Source organism: Gossypium hirsutum, chromosome D08, assembly GCF_007990345.1.
Source record: "Gossypium hirsutum isolate 1008001.06 chromosome D08, Gossypium_hirsutum_v2.1, whole genome shotgun sequence".
In the NCBI taxonomy this organism is placed as follows: domain Eukaryota; kingdom Viridiplantae; phylum Streptophyta; class Magnoliopsida; order Malvales; family Malvaceae; genus Gossypium; species Gossypium hirsutum.
This window is the reverse complement of record NC_053444.1, coordinates 54,023,245-54,044,642: the sequence shown is the minus strand read 5'-3', so window position 1 is coordinate 54,044,642 and position 21,398 is coordinate 54,023,245. Positions and strand designations below refer to the sequence as shown.

The 21,398-nt window shown below is 31.9% G+C and overlaps 1 pseudogene; it reads right to left on the bottom strand.

Annotated features, from left to right (window-relative positions):
- Window positions 1–8,666: 8,666 nt before the first annotated feature.
- Window positions 8,667–11,097, bottom strand: LOC107900721 (transcription initiation factor TFIID subunit 15-like; annotated as a pseudogene).
- Between the last annotated feature and the right edge of the window lie 10,301 nt (window positions 11,098–21,398).

Sequence of the window (21,398 nt, the reverse complement as noted above, 5' to 3'; positions counted from 1 at the left end):
TTCATTCTTAATTATGTGGTACAAATAATTATTCATGAATTTATACATTCTTCGGTACTTATTATGGGTTCTCATATATCAATTACGTGAATGACTCTGCTACAGACTCAGATTTTCCTCTTGAGTGAAGCATGTGTTTAGACGGATCTCATGACTTTGGAAACGACATAGATCGTAGCTTATCCCCGAACTTGTCGAGGTTGGTAGAATAAGAGGATAAACAGATCCTACCTCTCAAGGAATTATCAGAAATTGTGAGCTTGGTGAAGATTAGAATTGACCTGACCGCAAGGATGAAGTGAGACCTCATTAAGTTACCTCTAGAGTTCAAAGATATCTTTGTAGGTTCATACCAGGATATGCCCGGGTTTAACCGTTAAAAATGAAATCTGAACAACAGCGCGATGTCAGAAATTTGCAGTATTAGTGAGGCAATTCTTTGCCGGGGCAATGCCTCTCTCGTTGGCTCAGCATAGCTTTACCCATTTGAAGTCGAGTTTTCATCCTTTCAAGATGTTGTTGGATTTTACTTTGATTAAAGAAGATCCAAAGCTTTCTGTCGTAGTTACGCCCCAACAGGCTCTATGAAAGAAATTTGATACCAAAGAAAGTTTTTCGCACACAAGATGAAAGTGGAATCAAGAAAATATTGGTTTCTAGTCAAAAGGGATAACAAGGACTTGCCTAATCCTACGGGTTCAGATCTGATTAAAAAAATCAATCAAAAATCAAAAAATCAAAATAAAATGAGAGAAAAAGAAAGAAGAACGAAAAATAGAATTTAGATGAAAAAAAATCAAAATAAAAAATGAGAAAAAGAAAAAAAAAGGAAAGGCCAAGACGAAAACCAGCAAAGGGCGCTTTGTGACCAAAGGTGGTTTTGAGTTGAAAACCTGAAAAGGGTGACTCAAATTTTGAGCAAAATGGGGCATGGACATCTCCATCATTGAAGGCTTTTAACGGGCATTGCTTCACTGTTGAGGTCATTAATTACTTCATCAAAAGGATAAAGGCTGCTTCGTACGCCAATGTCGTCGTATGCTTATTCCAGAGAAGATGATGTTGGAAAATGCATTGAACTTGAATGACAACACAATAGCTGAGGGTTGTAATCAATTCAAAATCAGACACCACGATTTGTCACTGTATTGCAAAACAATGAATTGCAAAAATGACTGAGACTTACAAGGGTTGGCATGTGAAGTTACCATCTGCCTTTTTTATTTTTTAGAACGATTATCGGAGATTTGACCGGGGCAATACTATTTTTTTTGGTTTACAAGACGGAAATAGTTCTACCAATTGAAGTAGAAATCCCTGTTCTCTGGGTTTTAGTTGAGTAGAATGAATCCAATCTGATCAAAAGAAAAGGCTAAAAGCTATTCAGTACAGTCAGATATACCAAAGGCAAATAATGTGAGCCTACAATCAAAAGGTTTGCCTCAGAGAATTTCATAATGGGAACCTAATTTGGAGAAAGATTCTTCCTACACAAAAGGATTTTAGAGGAAAATGGATGCCAAAGGCCTTTTCCGGAGAAGCTCTGATCTTGAGTAGGATAGATGGTAAAACTCGCCAAATCCTATAAACTCAGATCCAGAAATACTTCGTTTAAAGAAGAAAAAAGTGACCAATGTGAAAACCCGCAAAGGGAACTCTGGGTCAAAAAAAAGAATGAAAAATGAAAAATGAAAATGGAGACGCTAAGGGGAAAACCTACAAATGGCGCCTTAGGCCAAAGGGGATTTGAGTGGAAAACCCGAAAAAGGCGGCTCAAATATTGAATGGGGCATGAAATGATCAGAGTAATTCAAATTTTGATCAGATTGGGGCATGTGGTGATCTTGCTATGCCTGAATCAACAGGAAAGGATATGCGACATCTTGGGGCATCGACAAAGCACTGTAGATCTCCTAAACACATGTCAAACTCAGAATGGTCTTCAGAAAGTTTATATAGAGAAGTTCAAGCTGCGATATCTGGGGCACCCAATTCTCATATTATTTGTTGTTCTTGGAATACCTTTTTCTTTTCCAAGATATACATTCCCAATTAATTCCTTTCTCATCGTTCTTTACTATTTTCAATAATTTGTTCTTTCGAAGCTATGCTCAGAACCAACTTTATTCTTATCCATTGTTATGACTTTTTTTTACAAACATGTTGCATTGGAATAATGATTAATGGACTAATAAAACTTTCACAAAGGAAGTTTTTCATATTACTCTGAAAAGTTTCTAAATAATATAGGAACCTGAAACAGGACTATTGTTTAGAACACACCAATTTTAAAGGTTGGAAATTTGAGAAGGAAGAGTCTAAATTTGGACATTCTCTTTGGATTTTGTTACCAAATGCATTAATTGAACAAAATAACAAGATGTCGTGTTAATGATAACGCTTAAATAAACGAGTAAGTAATGATCATCAGGCAAAGAGAAGAGGTTATCTCGGAGAAGAGAGCCTTCACTTACGCATGAGTCTTTGGTACGACACCCCGAGAATGGTGTAAGGAACCAGAAGGATTTAGATCTTGTATCCTGGATTTGTGATAGGACAGGATTGAGGAAAAGCCATATATTTCTACCATTGGATTACAGTGGGAGAGTGGTGGTACAAATTTTGGGGCCCCAATTAATTAAACTTTAAGGTTTACAATGGGGGCAATTTGACTAAGTGATGCTTTGAAAGAAGCCGGTCAAGCGAGAAGGCGTTGTAGCATGTCGTTGTTAATGCCTTGATAAATTTCAAGTAATGACAACCTAAGCAGGATCATTCTCAGAAAAATAAAATTCTGCATTCATGCAAACACCATTCACACATGTCTAGTTAGGAGCATTTGATTCATTTTAATCATGCCATCCTAATCATTAGGCATAATTAGGTTCATTATACAGGTCATGTTCCCTAGAGAACAGATCAGTGAAGATCGAAAACAAAGTTTTTCCTCCATCGGTTGCAGTGGAGCTGGTTAAAGATGGCAGATCTTGCCTTTCTGCATTGACAGCAAAGCAGATCGGAAACAAAGTCTTGCCTCTATCAGTTGCAGTGAAGCTGGTTAAAGATAGCAGATCTTACCTTCCTGCGTTAACAGCAGATCGAAAACAAAGCCTTGTCCCCATCGGTTGCAGTGGAGTTGGTTAAAGATAGCAGATCTTGCCCTCCTACATCGACAGTGAAGCAGATCGAAGATTACAAGTCCTATATCCCTGGCCAGTAGTGGAATAGGTTGGAAATTACAAATTTTGTTTCCCTGAACAGTAGCGGAGCAGATCAAAGACGAAAAATCTTATCTTCTCCAGGAGCAGGGAAACAGATTTAAGCCACACATCCTATGTCCCTGACCAGCAGTGGAATAGGTTGGAAATTACAGATCTTGTGTCCCTAAGCAGCAGCGGAGCAGATCGAAGACGGCGAATCTTATCTTCCCCAACAGTAAGGAAACAGATTTAAGCCACACGTCCTATGACCAGCAGTGGAATAGGTTGGAAATTATAGATCTTGTCTCCTTAAGCAATAGCGAAGCAGATCGAAGACGGTAAATCTTATCTTCAAGTGTAAGGAAGCATATTTAAGCCACATGTCTTATCTCCCTGAGATTACAGTAGATTAATCGAAGAATTCCTAATCGAAAATGGTGAATCTTATCTCCCTGATGTTACAGTAGAGCAGATTGAAGCCAAAAATCTTATCTCCTTGAGATTACAGCGGAGCAGATTGAAGCTAGTAATCCTATCTCCCTAAGATTATAGTGAAGCGGATTAAAATAAAGGATTTTATCTCTCTGAAGTTACAGTAGAGTAGATCGCATTAGATTGAAGTCACAAATCTTATCTCCCTGAAGTTGCAGCGGAGCAGATTGAGGCCAGTAATCCTATCTCCCTGAGATTACAGTGGAGCGGATTAAAATAAAGGATCTTATCTCTCTGAAGTTACAGTAGAGTAGATCGCATCAGATTGAAGCCACAAATCTTATCTCCCTGAAGTTACAGCGGAGCAGATTGAAGCTAGTAATCCTATCTCCCTGAGATTACAGTGGAGCGAATTAAAATAAAGGATCTTATCTCTCTGAAGTTACAGTAGAGTAGATCGCATCAGATTGAAGCCACAAATCTTATCTCCCTGAAGTTACAGCGGAGCAGATTGATGCCAATAATCCTATCTCCTTAAGATTACAGTGGAGCGGATTAAAATAAAGGATCTTATCTCTCTGAAGTTACAGTAGAGTAGATCGCATCAGATTGAAGCCACAAATCTTATCTCCCTGAAGTTACAGCGGAGCAGATTGAGGCCAATAATCCTATCTCCCTGAGATTACAGTGGAGCGGATTAAAATAAAGGATCTTATCTCTCTGAGGTTACAGTAGAGTAGATCGCATCAGATTGAAGCCACAAATCTTATCTCCCTGAGGTTACAGCGGAGTAGATTGAGGCCAGTAATCCTATCTCCCTGAGATTACAGTGGAGAAGATTAAAATAAAGGATCTTATCTCTCTGAAGTTACAGTAGGGTAGATCGCATCAGGTCTTATCTCCCTGAGATCACGGTGGAATAGACCGAAGAATTACAGATCTTATTCTCCCAAATGATGTAGTGGAACTAATTAAAGCCACATCGGTGAATCTTGCTTCCCCGACATTGCGGTTAAAAAGATTAAAGCTACAACAGCGAATCTTACCTCCCAGACAGTGTAGTGAACAGATTAAAGCCACAACGGTGAATCTTTCCTCCCTGACATTACGGTTAAAAAGATTAAAGCTACAACAGCGAATCTTACATTCCCAGGCAGTGCAGTGAAGCAGATTAAAGCCACAACAGCGAATCATACTTCCCTAACATTGCAGTTGAAAAGATTAAAGCCACGATGGCGAATCTTACTTTCCAAAAGTTACGAGTTACAAATCCTATCTCTCTGATATTACAGTGGAGTGGATCGAAGCACCAATTCCTATACCTCTAAAGATACAGTAGGATGGAATGAGGCAACTCGAAGAAGAAGAGCACCAAGGTCTAGCACGACCGGGCAAAATTGGCATTTTTTAATCTTTGCTTCATTCCCGTTACACAGCAATGAGCAAAGAGGGGCAACTGTAATACCCAATTTATGCCCGGCCCATTTTGTTAAACCAAATAAAAAAGAAAAGAAAAACAAAACATTTAAGTTTAGCCCAAATGTCCATTTACACAGCCCAATTAAAATTATAATTAAAAAAAAAACTAAACTAAAACTAAGCCCGATCCTAAGCATCAGCCCGAATTCGACCTATGCCCAAAACAAATTCAGATGCAGAAACCCTAGCCCAGCCTCAACGCAAGCAAAAGTCGGAAGCCCTAATGGTTGGTGCGCCGCTCCTGCCTTCAGTACGCATCGAGCCTCCGCGCCACGCACACCTCAGGTAGCCTCCGTACTGGCCACGTCCACTGCTCCGTACGGCCGTACCTACACAAGCAAACAAGCCAAAACAGACAAAACAACGACGAAGAATAACGAATATAAAAGGATTTTCTTTTTATTTTCTTTTCATTTTTTATTCTCTTTGTAATTCTGGCCATAAAATAGGCCCATTCGAATATTGTAAAAAAGGAACTGACATTCAGAATACAAGAAATTGAAAACTAAAAAGGTGATTTCCCAGTTTTTTTGCTTTTTCCATTTTTGTTGGTTACGTAGATTGGAACGCAAACAAGAATCAAAGAAAAATATCGAAAAATATCGAAAATGACTGAAGTTCTTTTTAATCTTTTCGTTTTTTCGGTTGTTTCTACAATTATTTTTAATTCAGTATTCGAATAGAAAGAGAATAAAAGGAAGAGATTGGGAAGGAAGGGTTTACCTTCGTTATATCCGCCGGATCCCTATCTCTCTCGTCGCAATCGGAGCAGAGGGGGATCTGAGGGGGTCGAGTTGCGACAATGATAAAAAACGGAGGCGGCGTTCCCCTCTTTTCTGCAATACAAAATGAAACATTTAGGTTTTTTTTAGGGCTTAGTTTAGCCTTTATCTGTTGAAGGGAACGACGTCGTTTAATGCCGAAGCAATGGTTTCAAAACGGCGCCGTTTGAAGGCCTATGACCCGCGCGGTGACCCGACCCGAGGGCAGGATCCGCGCACTTTCGTTCACTGGTCTATTTGCGTGGCGAATCCCTCTGATTTTGTGGAGTTTCGATTTGATTTTCTTCAATTCTTTGAATTTGTATTGCATATTTGTTTTTGTTTTCACTTGGATCCAATTTTAAACGGCGCCGTTTTCTGTGTTAAGTTCTGCTTATTTATGTTTTGCGTTTAATTGCTAATTTAGTCCCGTAATATTAAGTCAGATTTCAATTTAGTGTATGTTGGTCTTTCTTTTTTATTTTTTATATTAGATTTTAAATATATTTAATCCTATTTTGACATATATATATATATCAAAATTTAGTATTATTTTAATATTTAGCTTTTGATAGTTTTTTTTATTTTATTATTATCATATAACAAGTTAATATTTTGTATTATTGATCATACCTTTTAAATTCGCCGTACAATAGTTATTATTATTATTATTTTTGTTATACGTTTTAGGAAAATGTTAATATTTAATTTATTATTCATTAATACACATTTTTGAAGATTTGATATAATTTATATGTATATTTTTGTCTCATCTTTGTTTAAAAATTTATTCTTTTAATATATTATATATCAAATATTTACATAATAATTTTTTTTTGCATATAACACAATTCTTCATACACATGTGAATTATTAATTATTTTAAAAATATGTGCTAAGGTTATGATATTAGATATTACTAGGATTATGGATTTCAAGAATTTTTAATATGTTTATGTAAGATATTTTAAATCGATTTTATTTATATGTAATTCATTAAAAACTTATGTATGAAATTTTTTGTATGGTATATTTGTATGATCATGTTGTATACTATTTTTATGAAATTAATAAATGTATATTAGTTGTTACGAATTCGTTTCAAAATATTGTTCTATAATGCTATTATCATTTCATGCCAAGTTTATTGTAAATTCATGTATAATGTGAGTAAAATTGTTGTTACTTCATTTGTATTTATTTATTGCTTATTCGGCTACTTCTTAGTCTAAGTTTGAATTATCATTGATCTTTTACATTACATGCTTCTCTTAAAATTTTTACTTTTCTCATTCTATTTCATATTAAAAAAAGCCTAGTGTTTATAATTCTCGAAAGAATTGTGCCCTAACTTACTGGGTTACAATTTTTTCTCGATGAATTTAAATGGCTATGTGCTTATTTTATTAAAACCGTGCAATTTTAAAACTAAGCATTTAGGATTTCAAAATGTTAGATCCTAACTCTCTGGATACAACGTTTTGTTATCTCGTTTTTAAAATAAAGGTAATATTCGATATTTGGGAATTTGGTGAAATCGAACCCTAACTTACTGGGTTTTGATCTACTCATTTGGCCCAAATAATCGAATATCCTTCTCAAATGCATGGGTTTTTAAAGTAAAAGATAAAATTAATTTTGAAGATTAAAAATATTGCGCCCTAACTCACTGGGTGTGACATTTTATTTCTTTAAAATAAGAGTGTTGTATTATTCAATTTATTCAAGTTAAAAGGATCGTATTTTTTTAAATCTTTTCAAAGTTTCGACACTAAGACATTAAACAATCAATTCGGTACCAATTTTGGGCGTTACAAGGGTGCTAACCCTTCCTCGTGCGTAACCGACTCCCGAACCTATTTTCTCAAAATTCGTAGACCAAAACTGATTTTAAGGTGAGCCGATCACATCCCAATAAAGGATCGGTGGCGACTCCCTTTTCATTTTAAAAGTCGATCCCTATTTTTCAAATCTTCAAAACTGGTTTCGACAAAAAGTTTATATGTCATATATTAACAAAAAGTTTCATAATTTCATTAGTTTATATGTCATAATATCCAAACATAATATTCATATATTCATATATTAACAAACATAATATTCATATACTAATAAAAAGACTAATTTACTTTTTGATTTAATGTATAAGGAGTAATTTACTCATTTTTCCAGTGGAGAAGGCAAAATACAATGCAACTCCTATAGTACTTTTACCGTTTTGTTTGTTTTTCAAGTATTCTAAGGAATTGGATTACTTTTAGCATGGAACAGAGACCCATTACTGTGCAACTTATCAAATGGAGAATTGGAAGGTTGTTTTTTGGTAACTTTGATGTGCAACATTTGGATTATAATTTCTTGTGCAGAAATGATCATATTATATATTGGGATGCCTGCACATAGATCGGCCAAGTGCTAAGAAAAGCCAAGTAAACCGCAAGGAGAGTTAAACTATACTTCATTTTCTGTCAAATTAAGACCATCTCAAATATGCACAAGGACTTTGACAAATGTTGGCGAGGCAAATTCATCTTTTGCACAAGGTAACTTAATGACATTTACTCGAGGAGAATCAAAATATAAAATTGGTGAATTCACTCAAGGGTATGTCAAGTACATACCTATATCTAACGCTTATCAATTACATCCAGTTATAGATATGGAGTATATCTTTGCTTTTCTAAACTCAAAATCAATACTTGACATTGGTTTGCTTAAAAAATGTAAATAGTAATAATGTCTATGAGAAGATCAACAACAACAACAATAAGTAAAAAGGTTTTAGAGAAAAATCTATGAAAAGAATTAATATGGTCATTTCATGTGCCAAAGAAGTCCTACAAAGTGCATTTATATGCAATAGAAACATTGAAAAATCAGCCTGTTTGCTGCTGGAATTAAGGTAAATGATCACCTACACAAAGCCAGCCTAGAAAAGTAAATCAACAATACAAAGACAAAAGATCAATTTTTCAACGAAAATATCCATGAGATTTTAATTTGTATCTAAGATTCAAATATATCAATTACTTATCAATACCTCACACCGCTCTCATTGTGACCAGGTTTATTAGTGTTGCAAATATTGCATTTCATACGCTTAGCCCAGTTGATGTTACCACATCTGTTAAACAGAAATTCAAAGAATTGACATAAATAGCATTGCGCAAAAGATGACTTTGCATTCAAATATAAAAACACACCAGCATTTCTTAACATTGGTAGAGTTGGAAATGTTAAAACATTTAGAGCACCATAAAAACCATCCCTAGTGGCTCCTAACCAATTTGCACAATACAGCAAAATAAACAGTGGTGCTCTCCTTTATACCAAATAAACAGAAAAACTAAAAGGAAATATTGACTTCCCTACGACCACACAAGGACTAGAAAAAATAAATATTCACTTGAGCATTAGAAGCCATACATAGGGCAAGGCCAATCATTTAGGCCAAAAAGTCCACCAGTAGCAGCTACTGCTCGACCATGACCACCAGAATCAGGAGCACCACGACCCCGCCCACAACCACCAGCCCCTCCGCCACCAGATGCACCTGCAGGTCGAGCAGTTCCACATCGATTGCATACACCACGGAATGAAAAATTGACATTGGAACAACTGCAACCAGAAAAAATATATATTATATGAATTATGGACATAACAATCAGAGGTAAAGTTATAAAAAGAGCAAGAAGAAGCTACTCACCAATATCACATCACAGACCTTGTATTCGGACAAAGCCAATCTCCCTCCTGTTGCCACATCTTCCCTAAAGAATCAAGCCGACCTCTACCCCTTCCACCACCCGATCCATGTCCTTTGCTGCATCGTCCTTAAATCCATCACCATCAACAGCTGCAGTTGGAACATCTACACCAGCATTACTACTCTTACTCTCTGCCATAAAAACACCAATTGTGCTCCCATGGAAATCCTTGTCATTAAACCATTCAATAGTAGCTAACGCAGCATGTGGATCCTCAGAAGTAACCGTTGCATCACCTTTTGGCTCATTTGTCACTTTATCTCGGTATAACCATACCTTAGGTCGACCAGTTCGCTTATCTTTCTATAAAATCAGTAAAAATACGACAATAAGTGGCAGATAACACAAACAGCCGCACATATTTTGTTTTTACATTAAAGCTTTATGAATACCTTTAGCAAGCCAATGGTTCCAAAATACTCGGCTAACATACTTTCATCAGTTCCCTCAGGTAAATTACAAACATAGATGGAACCATTTGTAGGGTATCCTCTTCTTGAATTACTTGCCATAGTTTCTTCACCTCATCAAAATCCTTCTCGAAAGTTCTAAACAAAATTAAATGCTTCGCTAAATTTATAATTAGAAATAAATGTAAAAAAATGCTTAATTGGTACTGCATAGTGGCATTAACAGAAAATATTATAAAATTTATTAATATTACAACGAAATAAGCACAGATAGATCTCACCTTAATTCTTTTTCTTATTTTTTGAGGAAAAAGAAAAGTTTGAAGCTAAATCGAAATTTTAAACTAAATAAATAAATAACGCTAAAATTTAGGATAATCGGGAAACATAGATAAAGATCTGAAGTGTAGAAATTAAAGGAAAGGAGACAAGGTATTCTCACTGGTAGTAGAGGCACAGGCGGCGGTGCTAGAAGATCAAATATGTGAAAGTGATGACATTTTTCGTTCCTGATTAAATGAAGAGCAGAAACGTAAGAGAAGATGGAGCTGAGGGCAGAAATCGGTTTTAAGTTCCCAAACGTAAGAAGGAAAAATCAATGAAGAAAAGAAGTAAAAAGATTACCTCTGCAATCAATGGAAGGGAAACGTCGGAGAGGATGAAGCTTGATGAGGGCAGAAAAAGATTACCTCCCTTCCCGCTAGTGTTTCTCAGTCGCTGCAAGAAGCGGAAGAATGGTGAAGCCCTAAACAAAATGAGTTCTTACCCGAGAACTGCAAGAAAATGTGAAAACGTACCTTTGGTTGGAAGAAGATGAAGGCGAATCGATTTGGCTTGATTTGGGGATATGAAATCGACGGGAAATTTTTGGAGAGAAGAAGGCAGGCTATTTTGGTCTCAAAATGTGAAGTAGAAAACGGTGAATAGCTATTCCAAGCTAAAACCCCTGAATACCTATTACAGCTGTTGAGGGAATAAGAGTGTAATAGCAAAACCCCCGAATCAGTAAACGGTGTACCAAACTGTGGAATAGGGCTGTAATTACTCTAGCGCAAGAATAGGCAAGGAGTGGAATGACTATTCATGCCAACCAAACATGCTGTAAGCTTGAAAGTTAGTTTGGACAATTTAAAATATTAGTCAAAACTTATAATTCAATATTTAAAATTTAAGTATAATTCAAGTTTATAGGATATTATTTTTTATTTTATATAAATTTTAATTTTGGACTCCCGCGATACACAAATTAATTTTGCATATTAATATATTATCTCATTTAAATATGTATGTATTTTTCTAGATAATATATACATAAGATATCGAATCTTATTATTTGACAAAAGATACAAAACGCAACTTAATCAAATTATTTCTTGGATTTTTTTTATTTACAATAATGATGTTTTTGATAATGTCGAATCTATTCGATAGCTTATTAACATGTTAACTGCGATGAAATTGGGTCAAAGTTTATATATGAATTTATGTATTCATTTAGTAATTAATCTTAATCTGATATATTTATGTGTTTTAATATCATATATATTTTAATTGTTATTATTAATTAGTTTCAAATAATACATTTCATTATATATTTATGTTTTAAAAAATAGGTCCATTTAAAATAATGGCCAAACATTTATATATATATAATATGCCGACACCAACTATGTTAAGACTCAATTAGCAAATACTAGTCAATTTTAAACTCTAATAATTTTTTAAAAAAAAGTATCAGACGGCTCATTTTTCAAGCTTATAATATATTATTATATTTTATGTATTTCACATTATATAAGAATTAATATAATGTAAACATTTTATGATTAGAATTTGTAATATATTAAATATTAAATAAAAAGAATATGTTCGGTCTTAGGTGGAGCGATAAGAGAACCTAATGGAGGCCGGCTTGTGGGATTTGGAATGGTAACAGGATTGATAGATATATTTCAAGTTGAAGTTAGAGCAATGCTTGAAGGTCTGAAAATAGCTTGGGCACGTGGTTTCCATCAGGTGGAAGTGGAGAGTGATAATGCTCTTTTAGTTGATATCCTATTAAATGAATTAGATGGAACCAACAATGTTGCTAAAGTTAGGATGATTCATACAAGAGTTTCAAAAAATTGGTAAGTGAGATTCAAGCTCATCTCGAGAGATAGTAATAGAGTTGTTGACTGCATGGCAAAGGAGGCTAGAAGTAGTTTGGATCAATTGATTATTTTTTATGATCCACCTTTTTATGTGCGACAGATTTTGAAAGCAAACATGCATCATGCGTTATCTGCTGTAGCTGTTATAACTTGGCTAGATAGTTCTTTAGCCTAAATTACTCTTTCTTACCAAAAAAACATAAAAAAAATATGTTTTTTAAATAATTAAAAATAATACAAAATAGTTTAAATAGGTTTAGATTAATTATATAAAAATATGAATAATTCTTGACAAAATTCAAAATCTCAATTTCAAATCAAATTTCATTTAAACAAATTATGCATAAATAATTATGCCCGACACATGAAAGCGAATGGAATGGAATACAGATTATGGATGATAGATGATTATGGAATCTGATTTTAGTGAAGTGGGATTGCTTTGAGTGAACCAAAACATCCAAATAAGGAGCACATAACATAAATGCACACATGTTTTGAACCCATAAACATAAATGCACATGGGTTGAGAGACAAGGCTCACATGAAAGAAACATGCCCTTTTCTTTATGTTTGTTTCTCCCTTTTATTTATATAGTCAAAACCCAACCTCATCTCTTCTTAATTTTGCACTCTTCTTTCCCATTTTATCTTATCCTTTTACACAATACAGTCATGTCGCCATATACAATCATGCCCATGTCATGTGCGCCATTAATTTCAGGACCCTTTGTCTGAACAATTTACCCAATAACTTCCCCACCCATTTGCCCTATACTCGACGACAAAGACCAATGCTATAGTAACTTGTTGCTCAATCACTCAATTGCCGTATACACTCCAAAAACTCACGTCATGGATTCAAATTATGATCACAGTACTGATTATAATTGGTGTGAGTTGACAATACTTTACTTCCGTTAAGAGTTTAATAATCAATTGTAAATGTATTGAAATATCAATCTTATTCAACTGATTTCAAGAGTTTATATTTTGTGAACAATTATTGATCTTTCAACAAATGTCGGAGAAACTCCGACTCTCATCTATGTGGACTATCCTTAAGAGCAGAAAAACAATATAGTTTGTATTAGTTACATATTAACTAAGGTTAGTTGGTTTATCAGGAATTTATGAGCTAAGTTTCTGTAATCATTCCATTATATACAAGATCTCACTGGTTATTACAATACTAAACTTATTACGATCGAAAAGCAAACCAAATTTTGGTCCTCAGCTTTAACTAGTTTTGTCACAGAATTTGTATCATTACTTTTTCAGTTGTCACATGGGGATTGGTCCCCAGACAGCATTTTCATACAACTTTTGTTGGAGAAATATTGCATAAAAATTTATCATTAAAAGGAAATAAAATTGTAGATAAATAATTAGAGAGTACATGAATGATTGATATGTTAAATATATATACTGTTGGAAACGGACTTCTAAAACTCTATGCATGCACTCTTCTTCTAATGATAGCAATATCACAACAACTATAACAAGCCACTACGTTGGAACTTGTTTCATACACAAAGGTAAACTATTATTTCACTTGATTTTCAAGCCAATATAATTATCATGACAATTAAGAATAGAAACTAAGACTACCATTTGTTGCAATTCAATGACAAGCATTAATTATATATCAAAAGCTTATTAATAAGATTAATTTCACTATACTCAAACTCTCATAACTAGTTAAGTTCAATGAACACAGTAACTTTTCGGAGTATGTGATTTTGAAGCTCATAATTATGAAGGTTGTACCCGACCTTCATTCAATTAATTAGTAGTCAATGATTATATGCCATACTATCCACAATGAGAAGAACAAAAAACAAAAAAAAAAAACTTTATATGATTGGATTAAGTAGTAGGTTTTGCGTTGTCAAGAACAAATTTTCCCTTATCGAATGCAATTTGCTTTAGGTCACTAACCAAAAAAGAAATCGGTTGGAGCAATGGTCGAAAAAAGAAAAGTTGGTAAAATGAACTTAGAAGGAATGCATGTCTGAATTAGTGTAGCTCTGATCATTGATGATGGATGTAGAGGCTGAAGACCCAAATGAAAATAATTGTAGGATACATACCTAGGTACAGCTGACGAGGGGAATGGCCTTTTTTTGCAAGGAACAGTTGCTTTTTTGTACCAAAAAGTGTAGAACATGGTGACCCCATTGCCACTACCCTATCTCTGTATGTTTTACTGTTGATGATTGATCATTATTTGGACCCAAAAAAAAATACGTTTGTGGTTGTGGGTGGTTTGCTGCCTCTTTCTTAATCTCTGCAAAATTTAACCTGTGCCTTGATCTCCAACCAGGTCATGGCGTTGTCATTGGCAGTAGAGTGTAAGCGGGGATGGTAACAGGGTGGGGTAGTTTTTTTTTTTTTTTTAATACTCAGTTTGAGGTTAATTTTAAGTTGAAAGTGGTATTCATATAAATTCCTTTTTAATAACAATGACTTTAAGATTAAAATTTGATTCAAATATTTGAAAAAAAATCATTTTTAATTTAAACCTGACATAATTCTAAAATAATTTCTTCTATTTGGTTTCGACTTGTCTTGAAATTCTAAATAATATTTTATTTTTAAGAATTAAAATTAAATAGTAATTATAAAATAATTATAATAAAATAAGTTTATAAAATGTTATAAATTCTTATAAAATTATGAAATCAGAATTAAAAAACATAAAAAAAAGTTATAAAAATTAAAAGGGAGGCATTTTAGTAAATATATTGAGGCAGTAGTGGGGTTGGCAAGGCCCGACCAAAATGATAAAATTTGAAGTCACCCCTATAAAATGAAAACATATTGAATGAAGAATTTTTTGCCACCTCTACATGCAAGTGGTACACCAAAGAAAGAATAAAAAATATAAGCAAGAGGGTATTAGTTGAACTCAAGTAATGATCAATATATTAATTGTACCTACCCTATATATTATTTTACTTCATTTAGCAGCTTGTATTACAATGATATACATTAAGAAACCCGAGTTAGTAATGAAAAGAATAAAATTTCAAGAGTTGTTAGTCGCTAACCAAATTACAAGCGAAAATGATAAGACAACCACCACCACCCTAATCACCATTCCATCATAATTGCAATTGACTTGTGCTACCCATTTCAGGAGCAGCTCAAGGGTTCCAGAAATTTTCTTTTGTAGCCAACTAAAACTAATGGTTTTAGACCCCATAATCTGCAATTATTGTTCTCCTAACCCAATTATCTTGTTTAAATCTTCTAATATTAAACCCAGGCTTGAATTCTCTCTATATGTTTGTCTTGATTAGAGACAAGGAAGATGGTGGTAGGGATTGAGCTTATTTGAAAGAATGTAAATCTAGATAACTTTTTCCCAGTCCCAAATTGACATACTTAAGCTTATTCGCCAAATTGTAATGTTTTTCTTCCATAATATATCGTGAAATTAACATGCTTGCACGTCTACCCTACATTTATATATTACGTACTCATATATATCTTTTCTCAATAATGGAGAAAAAAGATCAAGTTTTATGGTTATGGGTATAAATTATTTTTATATTTTTTTCATATATAAATTGATTCTCCAATAAATATAAAAGTTTTGACAATTAACAATATATTTTTCTCAATATATATTTAACAATCATTAATTCAATAATCATTTTACGACCTACGACTTAAATATATATAAAAGAATTAGAAATGATGCAAAACTAAATTAATTTTAGGAATCCTCCTTAATAATGCCATGATGCATACCTTCAATGTCCTAGACTCACATTCTCTTGTTGAAAACAAATTCTCTTTGCCTGTCATTTTAATTAAATTTATCATTTCATTTATACTATTAATTAGGATTAGATTATCTGTATAATTTTGAAGCCTTGCATGACATTTGTATAATTTTAAGACTTAGATTCCATGGACCTTCTGAGAAGATGTTGGTATAGTCATCTGCCCAATTAAATTTTGACTAAATAATAATTAATTTTTAGCTTCGTCGGAACCAATTTTCAAAAAACATAAATCTTTTTCAAAATAACATTAAATCCAACAATTCTAACATGTTCCGGCATGCTTTTGGCCATAATAGTATGGTTCCGTTCCGAAAATGTAATTGCAAGCACTCCATCTATTACTTTGATCAGGACCTCATCATCAACAACCTCCATATCATAATCCATCATTTCTGAAGGACTCTCATCGTTGCTCCATTGTATTAAGAGTTTAGCTCAAAATGACACCTTATCGACATTCGATTGATCTCTCACCATCTCACACTTGTGTGGTGAAAGCAAATAACTTAGTGCCCCTTTGGCGGCACCGCAGCCATGCTAGGAGACTGCAATTCGCTTTTCGATGGGTAACTTTGTTAGGGGCCGTTTGTTTGCCTTAAAAATTTTATATAATATATTAACCGTTGATTATTTTAAGCAATTTTGGATGCACACGAAATAGTTTAGTTTCTTTTTTCGTATAACTAATAAAAAAAAAAAGAATCTCAAATCCTTTTGCTTACGCCAATAGTGGTTGACTATAAACCAAATGAACAGCTAAGGAAAAGAAAAGTAAACAAATTGAACCGAGAACCTATTTTAGTAAACAAATTTAATATGGTTGCCGTTGGTAAGTAGTTCTTATTTAGGTTGTATTATTAATAAAGTTTAAATAATGTAATTTATATTATGTGGCATGCCAAAATCATGCATATATATTATATTCCATTTTCATGAATGGAACCCTTAATTACATACTCATTACTTATAAATTAAGAGTAAAATTCTTATTTTTCTCACGATAAATAATTTTCAGTTCGACTTTCATGATCACTAGTTCGGTAGTGACTCTCATTAGAAGATGATCTTTTTCTTACACAAGATGAGCACATAATATATATATATATATTATTACAACTTCTTAAGAAAGATTTATATTCACAGTCTAAAAAATTAGACATTTAACATCATTTCATGTTAAAAAGCATGTTTTTAAAAATTAAAATAAAATATGATGTAATAGTATCATATATATATATATTACAAGTTCTAGAATCAATATGATGTGGATAGTTTAAAATAACAACATTGACACTTTAAATGAATGTTACATGTATTGTCAAGATTATTTTTTAATTTAATACACTTTTATTAATTTCATTTTAAATAAAATTAAAATCACGTTTAATATTTATTTTTAAAAAAACATGTCTAAAACAATTTTTTTTATAATTCAAAATAGTTCTACTTAGTACCGTTTTACAAAACTATTTTTAATGAAATTCAAAACGTACAAATTATTCTATTAAAAATTATATTAATTAAAATATTTTTTTACGTTTTTCAATTTAATTTTGAGTTTAAATTTTCTACGCAATTTTTGAATCCTATTTCTATATTTTATAAATTTATTAATAATAAATTTTGTTTATCAAACATTTATTTTTAGTCGTTAAATTGAAGTTATTTGCAATGATATTTTAAAATTTTCAAATAAAATTTATTTTATTCATTACAAGTATACATGTCAATTTTCCTACAATGATATTTAAATATAAATATTTTAAATTATTATATATTGAGATTTTTTTATTTTTATTAATATATACAATGTACCTGTGTGTGCATTGTACTGATAAAAAGAAACTAATATATATTATAAGGTTGTAAGAAATATGTGTTCACTCTAAAAAAATTGACCTTTCATGTGATACCATGTTGACAAGTGTCAAGTTTAAAAAAACATGTTTTTTAAAAATTAAACAAAATATTATTTTTATTATATTACGCGGTTATATTATGTTAGTTAAAAATATTGTTTAAATATTAAAGCGTGTGTTTTGCCATTTTGACTTTTAACCATACTTTCCATATTAAAAATATATTTTTCTTAAAATCACATGTTAAGTTAAATAAATATTGTAATAGTATGATTACCCTTTTAAAGGATATTTAATGTTGCTTTTTTTTTAAAATCATTTTTAAAATAGTATTTAAAAATGAGTATGTTGTAAAATTAAAATACCTGGAATTATTGTATCTTTTTTAAATTTTATATTCTAATATTAGAAAAAGCTAAACTACATACGTGCCATGCATAACGTTTAATTTAATTCAAAAATAATAAATTATTAAAATTATTAAAAATAACTTTGAAAAAATATATTTTTAAAATATTATGTTTAAAGTTATTTATCATTTTATTAATAAAATATTTTATTAATACATACCTACGAAAACTATGTAAAGTTTTGTTTTGTCCAGCTAATTGGTGCCATTGACAACTATGACATGGCAAAGCAGTTTTCAATAGGAAGGCAGCACATGGTAAAAATGGCGTATCAACATTATCACCTCATTTATTATGTGAAATAATTGAAAAGTAAATTAAAAAAAGTAAAATATTATAATATTCTAAAAATAGATAAAAAGAAAATTTTGTCATGAGACTTTGACTTAGTTGGTAGAGAGTAGAGACTTTAGGTTTTGACTCTCTGAGTGTCTCAAAATTCACCGTATGTAATTAAAATGCCTGAATTTTTAAGTTTTATTACAAGCTTTTGTCGCGTGTAATTTTTAATTCAATTAATTAATTTATAATTTAAATTGGGCCTGTAATGATAATTTAATTTTTAGTTAGGATTTAAATTTGATAATTTTTTATATTGAGATTTGAATTTTTTTATTTAAGTTAAGTTCTAAATTTAATAATTGTTTTTATATTGAAATTTGGACTCTTTTTGTATTGTAATAGTTTTATTCTATATGAAATTGTTACTCCTATATTTATTTACACTTGAATGATATACATTTTTTTTTAACTTTTGAAATTTTATTTTGAATAATATATAAAAATTTAAAAAATAATTTGTTTGGGGGGGGGGTTTGATTAAGGAAGGATGAGATTGAGACATGGATTGAATATTTGTACGAACAAACAATGAGAAGAAAAATGAAATTCCTAAAAACCAAAAAGCCAAATAGAAATTAACAGAGGAAAGTGGAGTGCGCGAATATGATGATTTGAATATTTGAATTTGAAATATGAAAGTGGATTTATACTTGAGAATCGATACACCAATGAGTGATCAGATTCAGAGTGCAAGAAAGGAACAGCACTAAGTGGCAGGCTAAACAGCTGGCGCCTATGCCTACGCCTCAGCCTGGCCAATGGGACCACCTCACATCTCTCGCCCTGCTCTCGTGGCAACCGCCTAAACATCCTAAAATAAAATAAAAAATCCTTATTTCTTGCTTATTCTACCCATACACTAATGTATCCTGTTATCTCTTCTAAGCTAAGCTACTTCCACTTTCGATTCAACTCATGATTGGGAATTCTTTTCTCTTATCTTTCGGTGTGAGTTAAATGGGTATAGTTGGATCCAAACTATATTAATTTCCAACATTTGTATTATACTCACTTAACTATCAAAGTCATACTCATCTTTTCTATCTCTTTGTTTTTGTAAAAACCTTAAATTAGTGGAGGCTAAACCCAGTACGTAAAGTTGAAGCGGTGGGTCCACATCTCGAAAAGAAAGAGACCCACGTGTCAGATAGTGAGAAGTCTCATTCATATGTACGTGGCAAAACTGCCAGCGTGGGCAGTGGTGCGTACCAGCTGGCTAATCAGAGTTGGCTTTGCTTAAGGGTATTGCTTTTTGCTCGTAACTCGGAAATTAATAATTAAATATGAAGATTGAAGATTGAAGAATGAAACTTGAAACATAGAAAAGAAAAAGCAATAAGAAAACAAAGAACCAAACAGGCTGTCTTATTGTTTATTGATTGTTTTTTTGTAAGAAGAAGATAAAACATAAAAGAGGGAAATAGGGCAGAGGCAGCAGCTCACATGCGGACTTACTGCAAATAAATAAACAAATTTTGTTTACTGGAACAGCCTGGCCAGCTAAGCTATGACCTATCAATTATTGGGTTTCAGTTTTCAATATGCCCAAACACCCAGCCCACTCCTTTTTTTTCTTTTCATTTTTAATCCACTTATTTTTTTTACACAATACTTAAAATTATTTAAAAAAAATTTCAACCCATAAATATTTGTTTTAATATACTCGAATTCGTCACTTCTTGCATTAACAATAATACTATATGAATTGAGTTAAATTTCAATCGACTTATTTATTTATTTAATTAATTCTTAAATTTATAATTTTCTAATAAATCATTCCAAAATAGATAAATTTATTAATTTTACTGATGTGACATACACAAATTATCATGTAAATATTTATTTAATTTTTAAAATTATAAATATATAATTTTTAAATTTTAAAAAATTAATTAAACATTAACTTGTTATTCACATGATAATCCACATATATACAATATTAACACAGTTAAAAAATATTAAATTTTATATTATTTTTGGTGATTTGATAAAAACGAAAATTTAAGAAGAATAAAATGCGAAAATTAAATGTTAGAGGAATTTAAAAATAAAAATAATGGATGTTGAATAGCAAAATAGGTTTGGCAATAGTCGTAAAAATAAAATTGAAAGCGTGAAGAATTACCCACCCACCCTCCCAACCCAACTTCGTTCCAGGTTCTTAATAAATATAATGATGCAATTGAACCGGGGGCTAATAAAAGTCCAAAATAAAAACTCAGGGTCTGTTTGATTGTCAGTAAAATATTTTTCGTAAAATAATTTTGGGAAAATATTTTACTTTTCTGTAAAATGGTTTACTGAAAAATATTTTCTGGTGTTTTATTGAATCTGTGTAAAATATTTTCGACTGTTTGGCAGATTTCTTGGAAATATTTTTCGAAAAAGTTATTTTTACATATATTAATATATATTAATAAATTTTTATATTTTATATTATTTTTACATATATTGCAATGATTTATTTATAATAATACTCAATTATTAAGCCACATATTAATCGTTATAAATTAAAAAAAATTAATATCAAATAAATTATTTGTAATTGTGTTAAAAAAATAAGTATTAAATAATTAAAAAAAACAAATTACTGGAAAATTGATAAATAGAAACAATTTTCTACTGGAAACGAAGGAAAAAATAAAGGAGGCGATAGAGAGGAGAGAACGGAAAATATCTTACGGAAATTGAAAGGGTAAGACATTTTCCTAAAATGTAACCCATTTTCCCTTGTTTTGGAGTTCATTTTCCAAATGAAACGCCAATCAAATGCTAAAAAAATTAGAAA